The sequence below is a fragment of the Dipodomys merriami genome, unplaced genomic scaffold (genome assembly GCF_024711535.1).
Source record: "Dipodomys merriami isolate MVZ:Mamm:240054 unplaced genomic scaffold, mDipMer1.0.p SCAF_443, whole genome shotgun sequence".
Lineage (NCBI taxonomy): Eukaryota > Metazoa > Chordata > Mammalia > Rodentia > Heteromyidae > Dipodomys > Dipodomys merriami.
Window position 1 is genome coordinate 133,276 of NW_027206006.1, and position 21,555 is coordinate 154,830.

Sequence of the window (21,555 nt, forward strand, 5' to 3'; positions counted from 1 at the left end):
AGGGAAAGAAGAAATAAAACTCTCCCTCTTTGCAGATGACATGATCTTGTATTTAAAGAATCCCATAGACTCCACTCCCAAATTACTCAAGCTGATTCAAAACTTTGGCAAAGTAGCAGAGTATAAAATTAACCCCCAAAAATCAATGGCTTTTCTATATGCCAACAATGAGAAAAGTGTGGCTGAAATTAGGAAAGCAACTCCATTTGTAATAGCCCCACAAAAAATAAAATACCTAGGAATTAACTTAACCAAAGAAGTGAAAGACCTCTATGATGAAAACTTTAAAATCTTGAAAAAGGAAATCAACACAGAACTTAAAAAATGGCAAAACCTCCCATGCTCCTGGATTGGCAAGATTAACATCGTGAAAATGGCAATACTTCCCAAGGCTATCTACAAATTCAACGCGATACCTATCAAAATTCCACCCTCATTCTTCAAGGAAATAGAAGAGGCAATCCCAAAATTCATATGGAACAATAAAAGACCCCGAATAGCAAAAACGCTCCTCAACGGAAAGAACACTGCTGGAGGAATATCAATACCAAATTTCAAACTCTACTATAAAGCCATAGTAATCAAAACAGCTTGGTATTGGCATAAGAACAGACCTCAGGACCAATGGAATAGAATTAAAAACCCAGAAATGAACCTACAGACCTATAGCCATCTAATCTTCGATAAGGAAGGTAAAACAATAGAATGGAAGAAAGACAGCCTCTTCAGTAAATGGTGCTGGCAAAATTGGTTAACTACATGTAGAAAACTAAAGCTAGATCCTTATATATCACCCTGCACCAGAATCAACTCCAAATGGATCAAAGACCTTGAACTCAAAGCAGACACTCTGAAAACATTACAGGATGGAATAGGAGAAACCCTAGGACTCCTTGGCTCAGGCCGAAATTTTCTGAATAGAGACCCGGAAGCACAACAAATCAAAGAAAGGTTGGACAAATGGGATTGCATAAGGTTGCAGAGCTTCTGCAGGGCAAATGACAATAGAAAGCCCACCGATTGGGAGAAGATCTTTACTAGCCATACAACAGACAAGGGTCTCATATCTAAAATATACTTGGAACTCAAAAAATTAAACCACCCAACAACAAATCCTCAAAGAAACAACTGCCCAATAAATAAGTGGGTGAAAGACTTAAAGAGAAACTTCTCTGAAGAAGAAAGAAGGATGGCCAATAGACACATGAAGAAATGTTCAACATCCCTAGCCATCAAAGAAATGCAAATCAAAACAACATTGAGATATCACCTCACACCAGTTAGAAAAGCAAAAATCAAGAACTATAACAACAACAGATGCTGGAGGGGATGTGGACAGAAAGGAACCTTACTTCATTGTTGGTGGGAATGTAAACTTGTTCAACCACTTTGGAAAGCAGTATGGAGGTTCCTCAAAAGACTTCACATAGAACTCCCCTATGATCCAGCAATCCCACTTTTGGGCATTTACCCAAATGTATACAAACAAGACCACACTAAAGCTACCAGCACAACTATGTTTATTGCAGCATTATTTACCATAGCTAAGATATGGAACCAAGCCAGATGCCCCTCAGTAGATGAATGGATCGAGAAAATGTGCTATATATACACAAAGGAATTCTATGCCTCCATCAGAAAGAATGACATTTCCCCATTTGTTAGGAAATGGAAAGGTTTGGAAAAAATTATATTAAGTGAAGTAAGCCAGGCCCAAAGAAGCATAGGTCCCATGGTTTCCCTTATTTGCAATATCTAGTATAGGTATGAGTCAAGCGGAAAAGGTCAGATAATGTGATATTAGGAAAATGAACCCTTAAATATGTATTTTAATGTTTTCGTTTCTTTCATGCATGTGTTTCTAATGCATTTATAAGATTATTTCTTTGTTGCTTTGTATGTCCCTCCCCCACAGTGTAACCCCCGCTTTCACTATATTTGATGTCAATATAACATGTGGAGGAGATGGGGATAAACAAGTCGTTTAAGGATTCAGGTGGACCTGTTGCAACAATGAGAAGTACAAAATGTCATGTCAAAACCAACTTTACAATGTCGGTGTGGGGGGGGGCGGGGGGTATCATTGGGGGGGGAGGGGGGAGGCTGGGAAGGGAGGTGAAGGGTAAACAAAGGAGGAGGCTGCAATGCTTGGTAAGAAATGTATGCATTATCCTGCCCATGTAATTGTAGCCCCTCTGTACAGTATGTTCTCAAATAAAATAAAATTAAATTAAAAAAAAAAAAGAAACAAAGAACTTCCACTCATCTGGTCAAACCACTACTAAATAACTCCATGCTGCTGATCACATGTATGGTATATATGTGTACACCAGAGGAGAACCAGGAAGATGACACAGAACTAGAGGGAATCAGGGAAAAACATACAACAGCGGGACCCATCAGCTGCACAGGACATTGACCAAAATGAACTAAGCAACTTAATGGCAATTATGGGAGGGTGGGAACAAATGGGAAAGAGGGAACAGCTGATACTATGCAAAACAAAAGAAATGTACATACCACCCAATGCGGAAGAAATGACTGTATCACAAAGCTCATAGAACTCATAAATGTTATACCGTAATAGACGATTTGTTCCAGGAAAGTTAGAATGTGTTTGTGACTTTAACAGCATCACTATCCCACAATACTGTGAAATTGGGGAAATTATGTAATCAATCACAATAAAAAAATAAAAATTAAAAAAAAGATTGAAGTCCACACTAGACTCCCTCTAAACAAGCCTAACAGAGAAGGAAATGGTGACACTGTCCAAAAAGAAATGTACTCTTAGCAGGGCACCAGTGGCTCACACCTGTAATCCTAGCTACTCAGGAAGCTGAGATCCGAGGATTGTGCTTCAATGCCAGTCTGTGAGACTCTTATCTCCAATAAACCATCAGAAAACTACAAGTGGCATTGTGGCTCAAGTAGTAGAGCACTAACTAGCCTTGAGCTCTAGAGGTGAGAGGCAGCGCCCAGGCCCAGAGTTCATGTCCATGACTGATAAAAAAGAAATGAACTCTTTACCCACCTTATATAACTGTAACCCGTATCTTTTAGTAACAGTTAAAAAGTTTTTAAGTATGAATCTGAATTGGGAAAGCAGGACAGGGTCACTGGTGACTCATGCCTATGGTCCTAGCTACTCTGGGCTGAGATCTAAAGATCACAATGGAAAGCCACCAGGGCAGAAGAGTCTGTGAGACTTTCATCTCCATTTATTTATCCGGCAAAAACGAGAGGCAGGGTTCAAGTGCCAGCTGTGGAGGAGGGAGACAAGGTAGACTGTGAAGACGGAATTCAAGCTCCAGTGCCAGAACATACACATTAAAAAAGAAAGAGGCTGGGCACCGGTAGCTCACAACCATAATCCTAGCTCACAACCATAATCCTAGCTACTCAGCCTTGAGCAAAAAGGTCAGGAACAGCACCCAGGCCCTGACTTCAAGCTCCAGGAACATCACACACACAGACACACACACACAGACACAGACACACACACACACACACACACACACACACACACACACACACACAGACACAGACACACACACACACACACACACACACACACACACACACACACACACACACACAGCAGAAGACAACATCCTTAAAGGAACATGACAAAATTGCAAAAAAGATACCAAGTGATTTCATTGGTATCTTTTATCTCAAACTTCTAAAAAAAACCCATCTCCGGTATACTTTCTTTCACAGTGAAATTAATGCTTAGAAATTTTAGATGGGAAAGACGTTAGGATGAAAAAGCCACCCATTCTATTCTGGTACACTTAATATTCAACTAAAATCTAAGTCCATAAAACTTCCACTGAGTAGTGGGAGTTCTCTACTCATGAGACACAAGTAAACACAACCTAAATTCTGTTCTCCATGCTAGTCTTCAAAGGTATAAAAAAAGGTGTATTCTCCCTATCTCCTTTCCTTAGATTTTCATATTCATGATCCATTAACTCTCTAACTTTTTAAGACATTAATACTAGCCACTCTTCCCAGGGTTCTCCATGATTTTTATTCCCCTTCTAAAACATGGCTCTGAATGACAAATATCCTTCAAGTCTTATGAAATCACTGCTGTTTACTATCCAAACATACTTCTAACTCCTGTTTTCCTTGTCCACTAAAAGCAATTCCTGATAAAAATTTCTGAAAATGCCAACACTTTAATCTTCCAACATCTCAAAGCATCAGAGTTAGACATTAAACCATTCTAGCTGCTGGGAGCATGAGGAGAAATGAAACTTCCTGTCTCTGTAACTCCTGAATTTGAGCTTATCTGTTTGAGAATACCATACCTGCACTCACAGCATGATCTGACAACAATTACAAAATCATAAAGAACCCAACAAATAAAAGTGAAGATACCAGGCCCCTACATTCGCCAAAATAACATGCAATACTCTATTTGTAGAGTTCTTCAGGGAGAAAAATAAATTCATTTTTAAACACATAGTGTGTTAGTCACAGACAAAGTAGCCTCACTTATGCAAGCATCATTAAGAACAGTGCCTCATATATGGAGTAATTTGCCATGTCCCATGAAGTTATCTCTCCATTCTACTGACCCATGCACTATGGACCCGAAAGTAGGTCAATCCAGTTCTCTCTTAGGTATTCACAAGTAGTGATAGTGGAACCTATTAGTATCTGATAGGTATGTATGCCAAGACACAATATAACTCTGAAGATGGAGAAAGACAGGTAGAATAAATCTCCTTCCAGAGAAAAATGATAGAGATGAGCACAGAGTATTAAATGAGAAACAATAAGGGCTATGAGAGATGAAGAAAACAAACTGGTTTTTCAAAACTTTTCCATATGGATTAGAAGTGCAGGTTTCCTTTTGATCAATACAAACTTTCAAGACTAAACCTTGGCACAGGCCAAATTTTTCTTAAAAGAGACCCAGAAACACAACAAATCAAAGAAAGATTGGACAAATGGGATTGCATGAAATTGCAGAGCTTCTTGCATGGCAAAGGACATAGTTAGCAAGATCAATAGAAAGCCCATGGATGGGGAGAAGTACTTCACTAGCCATACAACAGACAAGGGTCTCATATCTAAAATATACCTGGAACTCAAAAAATCAAATCCTCCAAAAATAAATCCTCAAAGAAACAACTACCCAATAAATAAGTGGGTTAAAGACTTAAAGAGAAACTTCTCTGAAGAGGAAATAAGAATGGCCAATAGACACATCAAGAAATGCTCAACCACCCTAGCCATAAAAAAATGGCAAATCAAAACAACATTGAGATACCACCTCACCCCAGTTAGAATGGCTAGAATCAAGAACTCTAATAACAACAGATGCTGGAGGGGATATGTACAGAACCCTACTGCATTTTAGTGGGAGTGTAAACTTGTTCAACCACTTTGGAAAGTAGTATAGAGGTTCCTCAAAAGACTACATAGAGCTCCCCTATTACCCAGCAATCCTATTTTTGGACATATACCCAAATGATCACAAACAAGACCATCCTAAAGCTATCAGCACAACTATGTTTACTGCAGCATTATTTACCATAGCTAAGATATGGAACCAACTCAGATGCCCCTCAGTAGATCAAGAAAATGCAAAAAAAAAAATAGAAAAAAGGCTAGAATGTACCTCAGCTCAATGGCAAAACCTTGTCTAGCTAGTGCAACAACGTGGGTTCAATGCCCAGTTATCAAAAAACAAAAGGCAGAAAAACAATCAAACAAACAAAGAACAAAAGGCAAAAAAATAGCCCTAAATGAACAAAAATACTTTTTGGTCCTGACAGATTTAAATTCACCTAGCCCTGGTTGCCAAACAAAGTGCTAAGCAATTCTTATATTCAACATATATGACGATATAATTTTAATACATAGAAGTCCTTGAAATTACTTCAGAGGCAGAGTAGAGGGATATGAGCAGTTCCAAGACACAGATCTCTAACTGGCAGCTGGATTCACAAGACAACACACCACACCAGTAGAATGTCCCCATGTCCTTAGTATCAAAATTGCACAAGCTAGCTACTGAATCCAAAGTATCCTAGGACTTAATGTTTCCATATATAGACCTCCAGCATGTTTGACTTCAGCTGAAATCTCACTGGAACTAGGGATCCCAAGGGAAGTCTCTGCCTTTTCAATGATATTTGAAGTATCTTGTCCTAAAGAAAAATCAAAATGTGTTGCTCTTTATTACCCAAACTAAACAAACTAAATTTCAAAAATGTAATATCAAAGTCCATGTGTCTAAAATCATGATAGCTATAAGACAGTTTATTTTTAACAATTAGGGTTATTAATCCTTGGAAATATCTCCTTAGTATAACATTTTTTATACAAAAACTCTGATACAACATCACTAAAGAACAGACATTTATAGCAATTCCTAGACTTCATTCTAATAAGAAAATGCTAACAATTCTACATGCGATGTCTATCATCTATCTCATGATCACTTGTCTTCAAACAATAAATCCCTTGAACAAATGTAGAAGGAGATTTATTAACAAAGTCCCTTGTAACAATGTAAACGAACACAGACAGTCATGAAGTGACTGATGATCTTACACACAGTGGCTAATGTAGCTGAGCCTGAGGAGAGCAAGGACTTGTTCCAGGTGCCCCAATATCCCCATCTGGCCTGGGATATATCTTTGGAAAGTTTCCTACTGTCCCAGTAAATGATCGGGGGAGGGAAGACACTAGAAAGTATGAAAGGGCTGGGAAGGTGGCTCAGTGGTAGAGCGCTTGCCTTGCATGCCTGAGGCCCTGGGTTCGATTCCTCAGCACCACATAAGCAAAAAGGAAAAAACTGGAAGTGGCGCTGTGGCTCAAGTGGTAGACCGCTAGCCTTGAGCTGAAGAGCTGAGGGACAGCGCCCAGGCCCAAGAGTTCAGGCCCCACGACCGGACCCAAAAAAAAAAAAAAAAAAGAAAGTATGAAAAATTAGAGAGAAATAGTATAATATACGTAAGTTATCTAATTATTAGCCAAAGTATGGGGAACCAAATAATATTTGCTTAATGCACTGCTTGACTGACAGACACTTGCATGTTTTCATCATGTAGGCACCATGCAGCAAAGGTAATTACTGCTGATGGCATTTATAGAACTGAAAAACTATTATTTACGGTTGTAAAAACAAGTAAAGAAGTTCAATCCTAAATTAGCATTGAGCTCGAGTCTCTTAACCCCAACTTCTTTTTCCTTGTACCAGGGCCTCACACGTTTGGTTTGCTTGCTCGTGACTGGCACTCTACCACTTGAGCCATACCTCTAGTGTAGCATTTTGCTGAAATTTAGTTGGAAATTGAATCTGCATTTCATCTGGACCTAAGCATCCTCAGGAGCTAGGATTACTGGTGTGAGCCAGGGGTACCAGGTTAACCCCAATATTTTTAAATCCCAATATTTTATAGAGATTCTAGCTGGGCACCAGAGGCTCACACCTGTTTTCCTAGCTACTCAGGAGGCTGAGTATCTGAGATCTGAAGATCACAGTTCAAAGCCAGCCCAGGCAGGAAAGTTCATGAGACTCTTATCTCCAATAAACCATTAGAAAACCAGAAGTGGTGCTGTGGTTTAAGTGGTAGAGTGCTCACCTTAAGTTGAAAAGCACAGGGACAGCGCCCAAGCGCAGAGCTCAAAGCCCCATGACCCACAAAAAAATAGAGATTCTAGTCAGTGGCTGTCTGTAATACCTGAAAAGGGAGAACTTCTGAAGTCTCAGGGTCCCTGGAAGACCCAACATCTGGTCTTTTCAACTGGGCACTACAGCTTCCATTAACTTTCTTGATTGGCATGTTGGTCAACAGATTCATTAGTCTTCACAGACTCAGAATTCTCCACTGACTCCCAGTTTCCATCTTCAGTTATCACTGGAGTCTCAAGGATCATCTTTATCAGAAAGCCCAAGGGAAAAAAGTGATTGAGGTCAGCTTTTTTAGTATACATTATTTGTCTAAATCTTTTGACACTTTCACAGAGTCACAGGCAGGAACATTAGTAAATTAATACAGACAAGATCCCACAGATCTTCCCCCACGTTCTCCTAATAACAGCTTCCATAACTGAAGCATAATTCATTGTGGCAGAATCCACCAATCTTCAGATTTCAACAGATTTCAACTGAAACTCTTTCACTTCAAGAAGTATAGATGAAATTACATAGCATGCCACTTGTTAAGAATTTTTTACACAGCATTTAAGTCCCTCCAGACCAACTTCTATTGTATTAAGACTTTTTTTATTGTTTCTGAATAGTCCATGCTATAAATGTACTTTGGGACTATCACAGAAATAAGATGATTCAGAAACCTTATGTATAGGTGTTTATGGGAACCAAAGCTTTCTCTTGGGCTACTCAGTTTAGTTTTAAATGTTACTGTTAGGCTGGGCATGTGCCTTAGCAGTAGAAAGCTTGCCTAGCATGCATGAAGCCCTGGGTTTGATTCCTCAGTAACATATGAACAGAAACTGGCACTGTGGGTCAAGTGGTAGAGCACTAGACTTGAGCAAAATGCTCAGGGATAGTGCCATGGCACTGAGCTCAATCCACAGTACTGTCTCAAAACAAGGTATTTTTCTATTCTTTTCCCAAGTAAACTATCACTTCATTTTCCTAGTGGCAATGTATGAATAATCAAGTTCCCCTGAATTCTGATCAACCTTGTGTTGTCACTATTTTGATTGAACCATTCAAATAGGTATGTAGTGGTACCTCACTGAGCCTTTTAAATTGCATTCCTCTAATGGCTGGGACAAAGGCATCCTTTTATGTGCTTATTTGCTGAATATATATTCTTCAGTGAAACATTTATTTGTATCTTTTGGTCATTATCCAATCATTGTGTTTTGGTTTTTATCATTATGTACTACAGAGACTTGAGAACACTGTTTATTAGAGATTTAATTCCTCTACTATATGGCTTGCAAATATTTCACGCTAGTTTATAGTTTATCTTTTTCCTTTCTTCCTAGAGTCTTTCCCTGAGCAAGTTTTTCATTGTGAGGAGGTTCATTATCTATTTTCCCTTTTACTGACTATCCTTTAAAATCTTTAGTAATCACTTCCTACTAAAACTCTTCCAGAGATTTAATCTATCCAAAAATATTTCTGTCAGAACAGTTTTTTAGGGTTTTGTTTCCTATTTATGTGGTGGCCCTAGGGAACAAAAGATGTCCCTAATCCTTTTGCTTTTGTTTTTTAGATAGGGTTTCCCAAATTTGTCTAGGCAAGCCTCAGACCATGAATTTCTTACCTCTGCCTCTCAAGTACCTGAGATTACAGGCATACACTACCATGCTTGCTATCTCTGAAACACTAACTTTTTGTTTGGTCTGCTCTTAAACCTTAATCCTCCTATCTCCTTCTCTGGAGTGTCTAGGATTATAAGTATAAAACACTATTCTGGGCCTTTTGCTATTATTAAAAATATTCATCATAAATATACCAAAATTCTGTTAGTATTGGAACATTTGATGTGACAAAAGAGATGACGATTGACTTATATTTTACACTTACTTTTTTTTTTACAGTGCTAGTGATAGAACTTAAGACCCCACACATACCAGGGAAGAGCTCCACCATTTGGCTATATCCATTGAATTCCTACTTTAACATTTTTTTTGCCAGTCCTGGAACTGGAACTCAAGGCCTAGGCACTGTCCTGGAGCTTTGTTTGCTCAAGGCTAGCACTCTAACCCTTGAGAGACAGCCTCACTTCTGGATTTTTCTGTGTATGTAGTATTGAGGAACTGAACAACGGGCTTCATGCATGGTAGGCAAGCACTATTACTAAACCACATTCCCTGCACCTCAGATCAACTTTTAAGCAACAATTCAATTACCCAATCTAATTCCTTCCAGAAGAAGAGAAGGAGAATCAAATACCATGAGAGAATAAATGTATTTCCTCCTCTTTCCTTCACTCTTCTCTTGTGCTCTCTCTCTTTCTCTTTCACCCTCCTTCACCCATACACACAGGTATGTATAAACTATTTTATAGAGAGATGGATTACATGTAGGAAAGAGCCAATATATGACAACAAATGTTTCAAACAGATTTAAAAAACTTATTAACAACTAAGGCAGAAAGACCAGCACACTACTATAATTAAGATACATACCAAAAATGCTAACAGAAAGGAAAACACCCATTTGAATCAGGAGACATGATTCATACACAAAGAACCAAACACAAGTCTAGAGCTTGGAGTGTCAAATCTAGCCTAGAGATGTTTTTAATTTATCTATATAGTGCCTAAACTTTTAAATGAGTTCCATGTTTAAAAACCAGTCTTCATACAAAAGTGCAAGTGTCCAATTTCCCTTGAAAACTGAAAGATCTAGCAACAAAGGCTATATAGTGACTGGTTAATAACTACTTCATGCCAAATAGCTACTGGTCCTTTTAGGCAATGCTCCTGCACCTCAAAATTGGCACTCGAATTCAATTCACTCATTTATGTTAACTGATTAGCCCTATAGTCATCTGCAAATACCTGCCATGAGACATACATCAGACTGTGACAGGTGAAAATGCCAGAGAGAGTGTTCAAAGGTATAAAAACAATCCATAAGAAAGCTCAAAGGTATACATGATACCAGTTGCCTGGAGCCATTAAAATACCAGAGAGAAAAAGAATCACGAGGCATGAAATCAGAAGGCAACTTTAAGATACCTTGGAGCTAAGCTGTAGGTGTGTGTGTGTGTGTGTGTGTGTGTGTGTGTGTGTGTGTGTGTGTGTGTGTTTGTGTGTGTGTGTGTGTGTTGTATACTATGTGTAATGCATGCACTATATGTAATACAAAATATATCATTGTAGAAATGTAATTCATTTAACTTCATATGATATTAAGACATACTCTGAAATAGGAAACAATGGAAATCTCTATACTTTGGTCATCACCATCTAAATTTGAATCTACATGATTAAAAATCATTTAGAGGGGCTGGCCAGGTGGCTCAGTGGTACAGTACTTGCCTTGCATGCATGAGGCCCTGGGTTCAATTCCTCAGTACCACGTAAGCAGAAAAAGCCCGAAGTGGCACTGTGGTTCAAGTGGTAGAGTGCTAGCCCTAAGCTGAAGACTTGAGGGACAGCACCCAAGACCAGAGTTCAGGCCCCAGGACCAACCAAAAAAGAAAATAAAAGATCATCTAGAATGTGTTAGGATGGAAGACAAAGAGTTTATATTGTTTATACTGTTAATATTATTAGTAGAAGGAATGTAGATACTCTACTCTCAATAAATTCATCATCTCTCAGCAAACATAAATAAATAACAGGTAGGTGAAAGTGCAATTGCATTATTTAATGGTTTCCTAAGTTTTCTGGGTATTTTATGATGAATTGGAAAAGAGAAATATGCCAGTAAATTAAGAAAAAATAAGCCAAAAGGATTCATATTTTTAAGGAACCAAAATGCATATGCTTTGTGTCTCTCACTCCTACCATCAGGCTGCCTTTTCCCTCCTTTACCCTTCTCAGCAATCAAGGCTTACCAGCAACTTGCTCCTGCCAACCTCAACTTGGGGAGTACCATGCACCCAGCCAGCACATAGCCACTCCTGATGCCTACAAAGTGTGCTCCCAATGCCTGGGAAATACTTCCCCCTGTGGGGTGGGTCTGGCCAGGTATACTTCTGGGTCCGGGTTTTTCTTTGGTCTGAAGTGGCTGGGCTCTGGTTCATTGAGTTTGGGCACCAACTGGGTGGTTTAAAGTTTGGCTGACCATAGTCACTGGAGTGATGTCAGCTGGGAAAAGGAGACTGGGGGTGTCCATCTGCATTTGTGTTTTTGAAGATCTGACCCTCCAACAGGTACTGAGCGCTAAGTAGCCTCCCAACTATCCCGAGGTCAGGGATTACCCAAGCCACTGATTGGCAAGGCCCAAATGGGCAGAACAGGGCTGTCCAGGCCAGTAGCAAAGTGTTTGCAAGGACGTTTAGTTATATGAATTGGGCAGGAGAAGGTGAGGGAGGACTAACTAGCAAATGCAAAGGCCTTAACAAATTTTAATAATCCAAGAAAAGAAAAACAAAAAAATGCTGCAAAAAAACGGGTCAAGGGGATTGTAATGTGGCTTAGTGATAGAGGCTTGCCTGGCATGCATGAAGCCCTGGGTTCAATCCCTCAGTACCACATACACAGAAAAGGCCAGAAGTGATGCTGTGGCTCAAATTGTAGAGCACTAATCTTGAGCAAAAGAAGCACAACGTCAGTGCCCAGATGCTGAGTTTAAGCCCTAGGACTGGCACAAAAAAATGAGGGGGAGGAGGTTTGCAAAAAGGAGGTCTGGGACTTGAACACCTGGCTCGTCGAGCTTATGAGATGGGATAAAGTTGTTTCTCTCTCTCTCTCTCTCTCTCTCTCTCTCTCTCTCTCTCTCTCTCTCTCTCTGTGTGTGTGTGTGTGTGTGTGTGGTTAATTGGAGATGAATCTCAGATTTTCTGGCCCCCAAAACATTAGACTCCTGAGTAGCTAGGATTACAGGCATTAGCCACCTATGCCCAGCTCAGGATAGTTTTAACTCTTAATATGGAACTTAATGGGAAAAGACAGTAGGTTTCTAAGCAGACTAGTAAGATGCTTTGATTTGTGGTTTTTAAGATGAGTCCCCCTTCCCTCATTAAAAAAGATGCATCTCATTATTTATCCTTCAGTAGTGTAAATGTGTGAAGTCTGGAGTTGTGGAGCTAGAAAGGTATAAGTTTATAAATATAAGGAAAATGGAACTTTTCAGAGGTAAAGAGATTGGATTTTTTTTTTTTGGCAGTCTTGAGGCTTGAACTCTGGGGCTGGGCACTGTCCCTGAGCAATTCAGCTCAAGGCTAGCACTCTACCATTTGAGCTACAGCGCCACTTGCGGTTTTCTGGTGGTTTATTGGAGATAAGAGTTTTACAGGTTTTCCTGCCAGGGCTGGCTTTGAACCCTGATTCTTGGATCTCAGCTTCTTGAGTAGCTAGGATTACAGGCATGAGCCACCGGCACCTGGAGAGAATTGGATTATGTAAAAATCCAAACATGTGGCTGGGTATCAAACACAGTGGTTAGATGTCTAGCCTAGCATGTGCTAGGAGAGAAAGGAAGCAGAGAGAAAGAAGAAAAGAAGAACAAGAATAAGGGAGACAGGAGAGAAAAAAAGAGAATCTATGTTTTCTACTGCTTCAGTGGTTTCAGTAGAGCCATCATTCTAAATAAACCTTCCCCAGATAAGTCTCCGATTTGTCTGCCTGGGCTGGCTTCAAATCTGGATCCTCAGATCTCAACTTCCTTAGGTAGTTATAATCGTAGGCTTGAGCCACTCTAGCTCTGGCCTCTTAACCTTCTGTTTTATCTAGTAGCTGCTAATTTCCTCTTACCTCATTTCTGGGGCTTGAACCCAAGGCCTGGGCATTGCTCTTGAGCTTTTTTGTTCTAACCTAGGGCCTAGCCACTTGAACCACAGCTCCACTTCCAGATTTTTTTTGGTGTTTCACTGAAGATGAGTGTCACAGGTGAAAATCTATTTAAAGAGAACAGTAAAAACAATGTAGTTAAACAATTGTGTCAGAACAGGAGCTCAAAGGATCATACTTTGAAGAAAAGGTGCTGGATTCATGGACACAGACTATGACTTTCACCGTCCTTAGATTTAACATAGTAGTAGATACACAGAGACACTAAATAAATGCTGCTTGATACCAGTTCCATTTTGTGTTGCTTATATTAAACCTAACTCACTTTGTGAATGTCAGTTTGGAAGGAAACTATCTTGCAGAAAAGCTTATAGGCAAATCTCCAACATCAGGCTAGGTTCTCAAACAGAACTTGAGGCACTTCACAAGCTGGGCCATTTAGAGATGAGGCAGAAGATCTTGCTGGAATACCAACCTGGCCCATGTCCATCTCAAGCAAAGCATCTGGTTCCCATCTGTTTCCTAAGCTAAACCTGCACAGAGATACTCTTTGAAGAAAATCTCTTTACAATTGAACTATAGACATGTTATTTGCCAATTATCATGTAAGAAACAATGGCCTCATCCTGAAAAATACTGGCAAGGATCACCTTAAGTAGATGACCAAAGATACATCCAGGCAATGAGACACCAGAAATTGATATGACATAACTGAGCTTTCTCATTCAGTTATAAAATTGGGCACAAACAAACAAGGAAACCAATATATGCCTAGCTGGGTTCCAGTGGCTCACCCATGGAATTCTAGCCAATAAGGAGGCTCAGATCTGAGGATGTTGGTCCAAAGCCAGCCCAGAGAGAAAAGTCTGTGACATTCATATCTCCAGTGAACACCAGAAAACTGGAAGTGGGTGCTGTAGCTCCAAGTGGTAGAGTGATAGCCTATAACTAGCTCAAAGAGAGCACCCAGGCCCCGAGTTCAAGCCCCAGGACCAGCCAAAGTAAAAAAACACCCACCCAAGTCACACTGGGAGGCTTCCCACAGGATCAGTAGCTGCCCTTTTCAAAAGTGTCAAGCTCATACTAAAGAAAAGACAGTGGAAATGTCACAGACTGGAGGAGGCAGAGGAGGTCTGACAGATCAAGGGAAAGCAGGATCCTGGATGGATCCTGAGTGGGAGTGCCAGTTCTGAGGCTTGAACTCAAGACCTGGACACTGTCTCTTAGCTGTTTTGCTCAAGGCTGGCACTCTACCACTTGAGCCACCACTTTACTTCAGGCTTTTTGATGGTTTGTTGGAGAGAAGAGGCTCACAGACTTTCCTGCCCAAGCTAGCTTTGAAACTTAATCCTAAAATCTCAGCCTGCTGATGAGTTAGGATTACAAGTGCCAGCTATATTTTCTGTTTTATCTTGCAATAAAAATAAAAAGATTGGGGGGGAGGGGGGAGGCTGGGAAGGGATGTGAAGGGTAAACAAAGGAGGAGGCTGCAATGCTTGGTAAGAAATGTATGCATTATCCTGCCCACGTAATTGTAACTCCTCTGTACAGTATGTTCACAAATAAAATTAAATTAAATTAAAAAAAATAAAATAAAAAGATTGTTTTCAAAATACATACTTGGGAGGGAACAAGGGAGAGGCTCTGCTAGTACTGTTGACTCTAGCCGTTTTTGTCTTATGCTACAGCTGCAGGGCAGGCCACATGGGCAGGGTGTGGTTCAGGCACAGGCTCAGCCTGCCTAGAACAAGGAGGTAAAAATGAGGTGTACATAGTTCTGACAATAGCTAGTGGTCTTGTTTGGCCTTCTAGTGTAGAGAGCAGAAGGAAATAAAATGAGGAAATAATAGTTGAGGGCACAGTATGTAATCTCATTATGCCATGACAAGATATTTGTTCTTAACCTGTCAAGCAAAAGAGAAAAGGTATATGTTTCTCATCAAGGATAGATACCACCTCAGTGGTCACTTCTCAGTCCTCTTTGCAAACAAATCCCAATTTTGTCTCATCATCCATTCTGTTGGTTTCTGTGTTTACATGGGATGTCTGGTGCTGCAACAGCCAACTTGGGATGATGAGCTTTAGCCTGTGGAGAATATACCCAGTATGGTCAATTCAAAAGATGGTAGGAATATAAATATAAGAAGACAGACTAGGTGCCAGTGGCTCAGGCCTGTAATCCTATCTACTCAGGAAGCTGAGATCTGAGGATCATGGTTCAAAGCCAGCCCAGGCAGGAAAACCTGCGAAACTCTTATCTCCAATAAACCACCAGAAAATCAGAAGTGGCCCTGTGGCTAAAGTGGTAGAGTGCTAGCCTTGAGCTGAGTTGCTCAGGGACAAAGCCCAGGCCCAGAGTTCAAGCCCCATGGCTCACAAAACAAAAGACAAAAAAAGAAGACAGTACTGAGCCACTGAATTAATGAATTCTACCGTCTCCCTTGTGCTATGGTTATTATTTTTTTCTTTTTTTTTCCAGGGCTGAGGACTGAACCCAGGGCCTTGCACACGTGCCAGGCGTGCGCCCTTCCCCTGGATAACCCCCCAGCCCCACTGTGGTTATTATTATGTGAAATAATAAATCTTCCTCTCACTGAAATGAGTTAGGCCTTCTATAATTACACCTAAAAGCAACCAAAATTATGCTTGAGTCCTAAGGGAAAATAAAAGGCATCTAGAAGTAATACAAGAAAAAAAATATAGGTGAAAAATAAAAATAAAGGCTAAAATGCATTAGGTGCATAGGGCTCTGAAAAATCTCCCAGGCCTGAAGAAACTCACCTGGAGTTTCAGAAGCCAGCTCCAATTTACATTTAACCATCTAAGTCTAGTTGCTATCAAGTTCTTATAGGCAGTGATCCCTGAGAAGAGGAAGAAAAATGAAAGGGAAATAAAATTAAACAACTGCCAGTGGAGAAACCAGCTTTACATGATCAATTTCCTTCCAGGGAATCTCTATTTGTCTGAAGAGAATTTCTTCATCAGATCCCTGGCCCCAAGTCAGAGACAGGTATATGAGGAGGAGACAGGACAGGGCAGCCTAAGATGGACAGTGACTCATCTGGAATGGAAGAAAGAGCTAGCATGTGGCAGAGACTGAGCCCAAAGCTAAGCCTGACTCGATCCAGAACCTTCCCAATGCACTGTCATGCCAGAAATGAAAGCCAAGCTGCAAAGCCACCAAGAGCTGCTTCTAAGCCATTCTGAAAAGTGCCCACATTCACCCAGGCGTCTCACCAGAGACCCCAGGTATAGTCCAGCAGAGCACTTGAAAGCAGAAACCCAAGAAGCAAAGCAGGTGGCCTGCATCCAAATTCAAGAAATGTAACTCACTCAATTGTCACTGTGGCCAGGCCTGAGATTTCCAGTCAGTCCCCTACACTCTAGCCTGAGGACAGGACCTATTAGGATGAGACCATATAATAAGACACGGATGAAGGCCCTGTCTGACTGCCACTGCCATTAAGAACAGCATTATAGATGGGTGCCCATGGCGCATGCCTGTAATCCTAATCAGGATGCTGAGATCTGAGGACCATGCTTTGAAGCCATCCTAGGCAGAAAAGTCAATGAGGTTCCTTATCTCCAATAAAGCAACAAAAAAAGCCAGAAGTGGAGCTATGACTCAAGTAGCAGAGTGCTAACCTTGAGCAAAAAGCTGAGGGACAACTTCTAGGATGGTGGTGTGGGGAAAGACTAATACCACAAGCCCCTTTAGGACAGGTGCTCTCACTTATGCCCATTTCCTTCAGAGCATTGCATAGCCCTCACCTTACTGACTTGCCTCTCCCTGTTTTAACACAGGATATTCACTTGGCCAGTCTATCTTGCAGCATCCCTAGCAAAGCAGCTTTTTCTCTGGGGTTTAACCAAGGAGCCAATACTGTCTGTGATTGGTTAACTGTGCACAGTCCAGAATCAATGATACCTGGGGTCCATCTGGCTTGGCCATCTACTGTTGTAGCTTACAGCATATTGTTCAACACTTCTGTTTTCTTATAATAGTTCTTGCTCATGGGTCCTAACGGTCACAATAGAATAACTAATAGGGTTACTTGTGTACACACACACACACACACCACTGCAACAGTACTACAAGGGAAACAAGGCAACTCAACAGGGAGCTTCAGGATTCAAACATCTACCACATCCTAAGTATTTCCTGTTCCTTCTTAAGTAATTATTAATATTATTCCTATTTTGGTGCAAGTACTGGAGAGTGAACTCAGAGCTGGGACACTGAGCCCCACTCAACTGGGGACTGAACTATCCCTAAGCTTTTTTGTTTTTGTTTTTTGTTTTGGGTCTGGTCATGGGGCCTGAACTCTGGGCCTGTGCACTGTCCCTTAGCTCTTCAGATCAAGGCTAGCACTCTACCACTTGAGCCACAGCACCACTTCTGGCTTTTTTTTTTATTACTTATGTGGTGCTGAGGAATGGAACTAGGGCCTCATGCATGCAAGACAAGCGCTCTACCACTGAGCCACCTTCCTAGCCCTTCCTTAAGCTTTTTCTGCTCGAGGCTAGTGCTATACCATTTGAGCCATACCTCCAGTTCTGGCTTTTTGCAGGTTAATTGGAGATAAAGAGCCTCACAGACTTTTCTTTCCAGGTTGGCTTCAAACCAGGACCCTCAGATCTCAGACTCTTGAATTGCTAGGATTACAGTGGTGAGCCACCCGCACCTGGGTACAATCTGTTTTTTTAATGTTTTTTTGAATGTTTTTTATATCTATTAGATATGGAGATTAGGAATCTCTGCTGCTCTCTTTTTTTCTTAGCTGTATTTTCTTTTTCTTAGCCCCTTCCTTAAATGATTCTTTATTTTTTATTTATTTATTTATTTTTATTTATTTATTTTTTGGTCAGGGGTCCTGAACTCTGAGCTTGGGCACTATCCCGCAGCTCTTCAGCTCAAGGCAAGTGCTCTACTGCTTGAGTCACAGTGCCACTTCTGGGTTTCTAGTGGTTTATTGGAGATGAGAGCATCATGGACTTTCCTTCCTGGGCTGGCTTTGAACCATGATCCTCAGATCTCAGCCTCCTGAGTAGCTAGGATTACAGGTATGAGCCACTGGCGCCCAGCCCTTAAACAATTGATTCCCTATCTGGTAAGAGGAACAATGATTTCACCTCCTAATGAGTAGGTTGTCACAGATAGCAGTCTGTGAGCATGAGACCTGTCATATAATAACTACTTACTGAAACAGGCATGACCTGTAAGGGCAGAAAGAAAAGGAGCTAATGAAGGGGACTCCAGGAGGACAAGGCAGCTCTTCTCTGATAACACTAAGAGCTCCCAGAGGTCAGGGATAGTATCCTCAGATCTATGACCCCACATGGACAATAGGCTGATTCTCTACATATCTGATGTCACAGCAATCTTAGTACCAAGAGTGGCTCCTTTGTGCCAGGACAGGAAGGAAGGAAGAGGACAGGGGGGCCCATAGACAGGCAGCTCCTGAAACAGATCACCAGGTGACAAAATGAAGACAAGAGTATAATCAGGAGACCATCACATCCTCTGCAAGCTTCTCCACCAGAGGCCAGCAGCAGAGGAAGACAGACAGCCCACTGTGGGTGAACATGAGCACCACACTGGGAAGGCCCAGAATGGTGAACCAAAGAAATATAGGAAGGGGAGAGCTTTGGAGATGTATATCAGCTCTGACTTTTACCAATCTTGAGATTGCTCCTCATGGTCCTCAATTTCCTTATCTGTACAAGGTGGAAAATTATCATCTTGATCAAATACAAGGACAGGGGAGCCCTTGTTCCAAAGAGAGACATAAATGATAGTCATGTTATGGAGATTTTTTTTCTGAAGGTAAAAACTAACCTCCTAGCCAGATACTAGTGGCTAATACCTGAAATCCTAGCTACTCAGGAGGCTAAGATCTGAGGATCATGGTTTTCAGCCAGCTCAGAAAGAAAGGTAAGTCTTTGAGACACATAGCTCCAAATAACCACCAAAAAGCCAGATGTGGAGCTGGGACTCAAGTGGTAGAACACCAGCCTTGAGGAAAAACAAACAAAAAACAAACAAACAAAATCTCCTGGCCTTGCATTTAAGACCTAGCCCTGCATTCAAGCCCTAGGATCCGCAAGAAGGAAAAAAGGAGGAAAAAAAAAAACTCTCCTCAAACAAGAATACAAGCTAAGAGGTTTTCAGCTGAATGCAACTAAAATAAAAATGGGAGAGCCCGTTGTTTCCTGAGGATGACTATTTATGAGGCCAATTTCATTTTCAAGTGCTAATGAGTCCCCAAAGCAGACCCATGTACAGCCTGGAGTCCAGAAGAGTGGGAAGACACCCAACCCAAACTTTGTGGAAGCTCCAAGGACACTTGTGGCGCTCAATCAGAGTGTAATGATCAGAGCAATAATCTAAATAATGAACAAGATAAAGTGTGGTGGAGGGGAGGAGAGAGAAGATACAGGTGGAAAGGAATAGTACTTAAGTTTTTTGTATTTCCTCAAGACAAACTTCTGTCTGGAATAGATTAATTCCATCTATATATTAATGTGGATTACTAATTAATGAGTTAAAAATGCTTTCAACACAAGAAGTGCTAAGAAAATGCTTAAAAATAATGAGTCTCTGGGTATGTCTCCAAAAGAAATATGCTAGCTTCTGTAATTTTCTCTCTCTCTTGTAACATTTAAAATGTTATGGTTTGCCAGGCATTGGTGGCTCCTGCCTGTAATCCCAGCTACTCAGGAGGCTGAGATCTGAGAACCGAGGTTCAAAGCCATCCCAGGAAGGAAAGTCCGTGTGACTACTATCTCCAATAAACCACTAGAAAACCAGAAGTGGCACTGTGGCTCAAGCAGTAGATTTCTCGCCTTGAGCTGAAGAGCACAAGGACAGTGTCCCAGCCCAGAGTTCAAGCCCCACAACCAACCAAAAAAAAATATTATGGTTTGAAGGAAATGGAAGGGAATCATGGAAATTCATTTAAAGCACAAAATCAGGAAATTGGAAAGCCTGGTCAGGTAACTAACTTCCTTGAAGTCCTATGAACACTATCAATGCACATTCCCCAGTGCGCTGAGAGCGCTGTTGCACACATCTGAGCTGCAGTTCATTCTTGGGATACTTGAGCACAGATGATGTCTTGAGTGTCTTCATAGCCCTGCCACACAACACTTTACCAGGTGCACAGCAAACAGTCAATAATATGTTACATCACCAGGTCTTCTCAAAAGAGATGGGCATGCCTAACTATGCAGGAAGCTGAGATCTAAGGATAGAAGTTCAAATCCAACACAAACAGAAACATCAAAGAGACCCTTACCTCTAATTCATCAGCAAAACCCTAAATTGGAGGTATGGCTTAAGTGGTAGAGTACCAGCCTTGAATGAAAAAGCTAAAGGACAGCACCCAGGCATTGAGTTTAAGCTCTAGTACTGACACAGAAAGAGATAGATTGGGAGGTGGGGGGGGGGAGTAAAGTTTAAAAAAGGAAGAAAAAGATTTTTGGCATTGGAGAACTATGAAGGCCCACGGACTAGGTGATCAAGGTCAAATTGACAGTGAAAATACATCAACTTTGTGCTAAGAATGGCATTTACTTCTCTGGTTTTCTCCTCCCAAATCCATGAACTTCAATCTAAAATCAAAAACACATGAGATGAATCCCAACAGATTCTAAAGCATGTCTGACTAGGGCTCCTCAAAACCATCCAAGCTGCCCCCAAACAAGGGCAGTGTCAGAAGCTGTCACAGCCAAGAGGAGCCCAAGAAGCCATAGCAACTCAATGTGAAGAGGTTTCCTGGAAGGATTTTACAGAAGTAGAAACAAGCCTGAGAAGACCCAGAGCCCAGCTAAAGTCTCACAGACACAGTAGGAACCCCAACCTTCCCTCATATCCACTTGGTGAAAAGATTCTCACTGACAAGCTGATGATGCTTTCTTTACATGTACAGTGACAAGACCTTTGTAAATTTGTCACTGAAATGCAATGCTCAGAAGTGGTGCTGTGGCTCAAGAGGTAGAGCGCTGACCTTAAGTTGAAGAGCACAGGGACAGCGCTCAGGCAAAGAGTTTAAGCCTCACGACCACCACCAAAACAACAAAAAAACAACTAATAATCCTAAAATGCAATTCTCCTTCTCTGGAAACCCCAACTTCTCTTGA

The 21,555-nt window shown here is 41.0% G+C and overlaps 1 protein-coding gene across 20 annotated transcripts in view; it reads right to left on the reverse strand.

The window, feature by feature from the left end:
• Positions 1 to 21,555, reverse strand: part of LOC138808151 (hepatoma-derived growth factor-related protein 2-like) — a 299,202-nt gene that overhangs the window by 42,621 nt on the left and 235,026 nt on the right. For 13 of the 20 annotated variants that reach the window (XR_011366411.1, XR_011366420.1, XR_011366418.1 and 10 more), the window contains 6 exons: positions 16,747 to 16,814; positions 16,195 to 16,274; positions 15,367 to 15,499; positions 15,034 to 15,154; positions 13,378 to 13,520; positions 7,710 to 7,905 (listed from right to left, as the gene is read on the reverse strand). The exons of 1 other annotated variant lie outside the window; for it this stretch is intronic. The gene's annotated coding sequence lies outside the window, so the exon portion shown is untranslated. Of the gene's footprint in view, positions 1 to 6,100; positions 6,171 to 7,709; positions 7,906 to 13,377; positions 13,521 to 15,033; positions 15,155 to 15,366; positions 15,500 to 16,194; positions 16,275 to 16,746; positions 16,815 to 21,555 lie in introns of those variants that run through there. 6 more of the 20 variants (XR_011366417.1, XR_011366406.1, XR_011366404.1 and 3 more) reach the window with 6 other exon arrangements.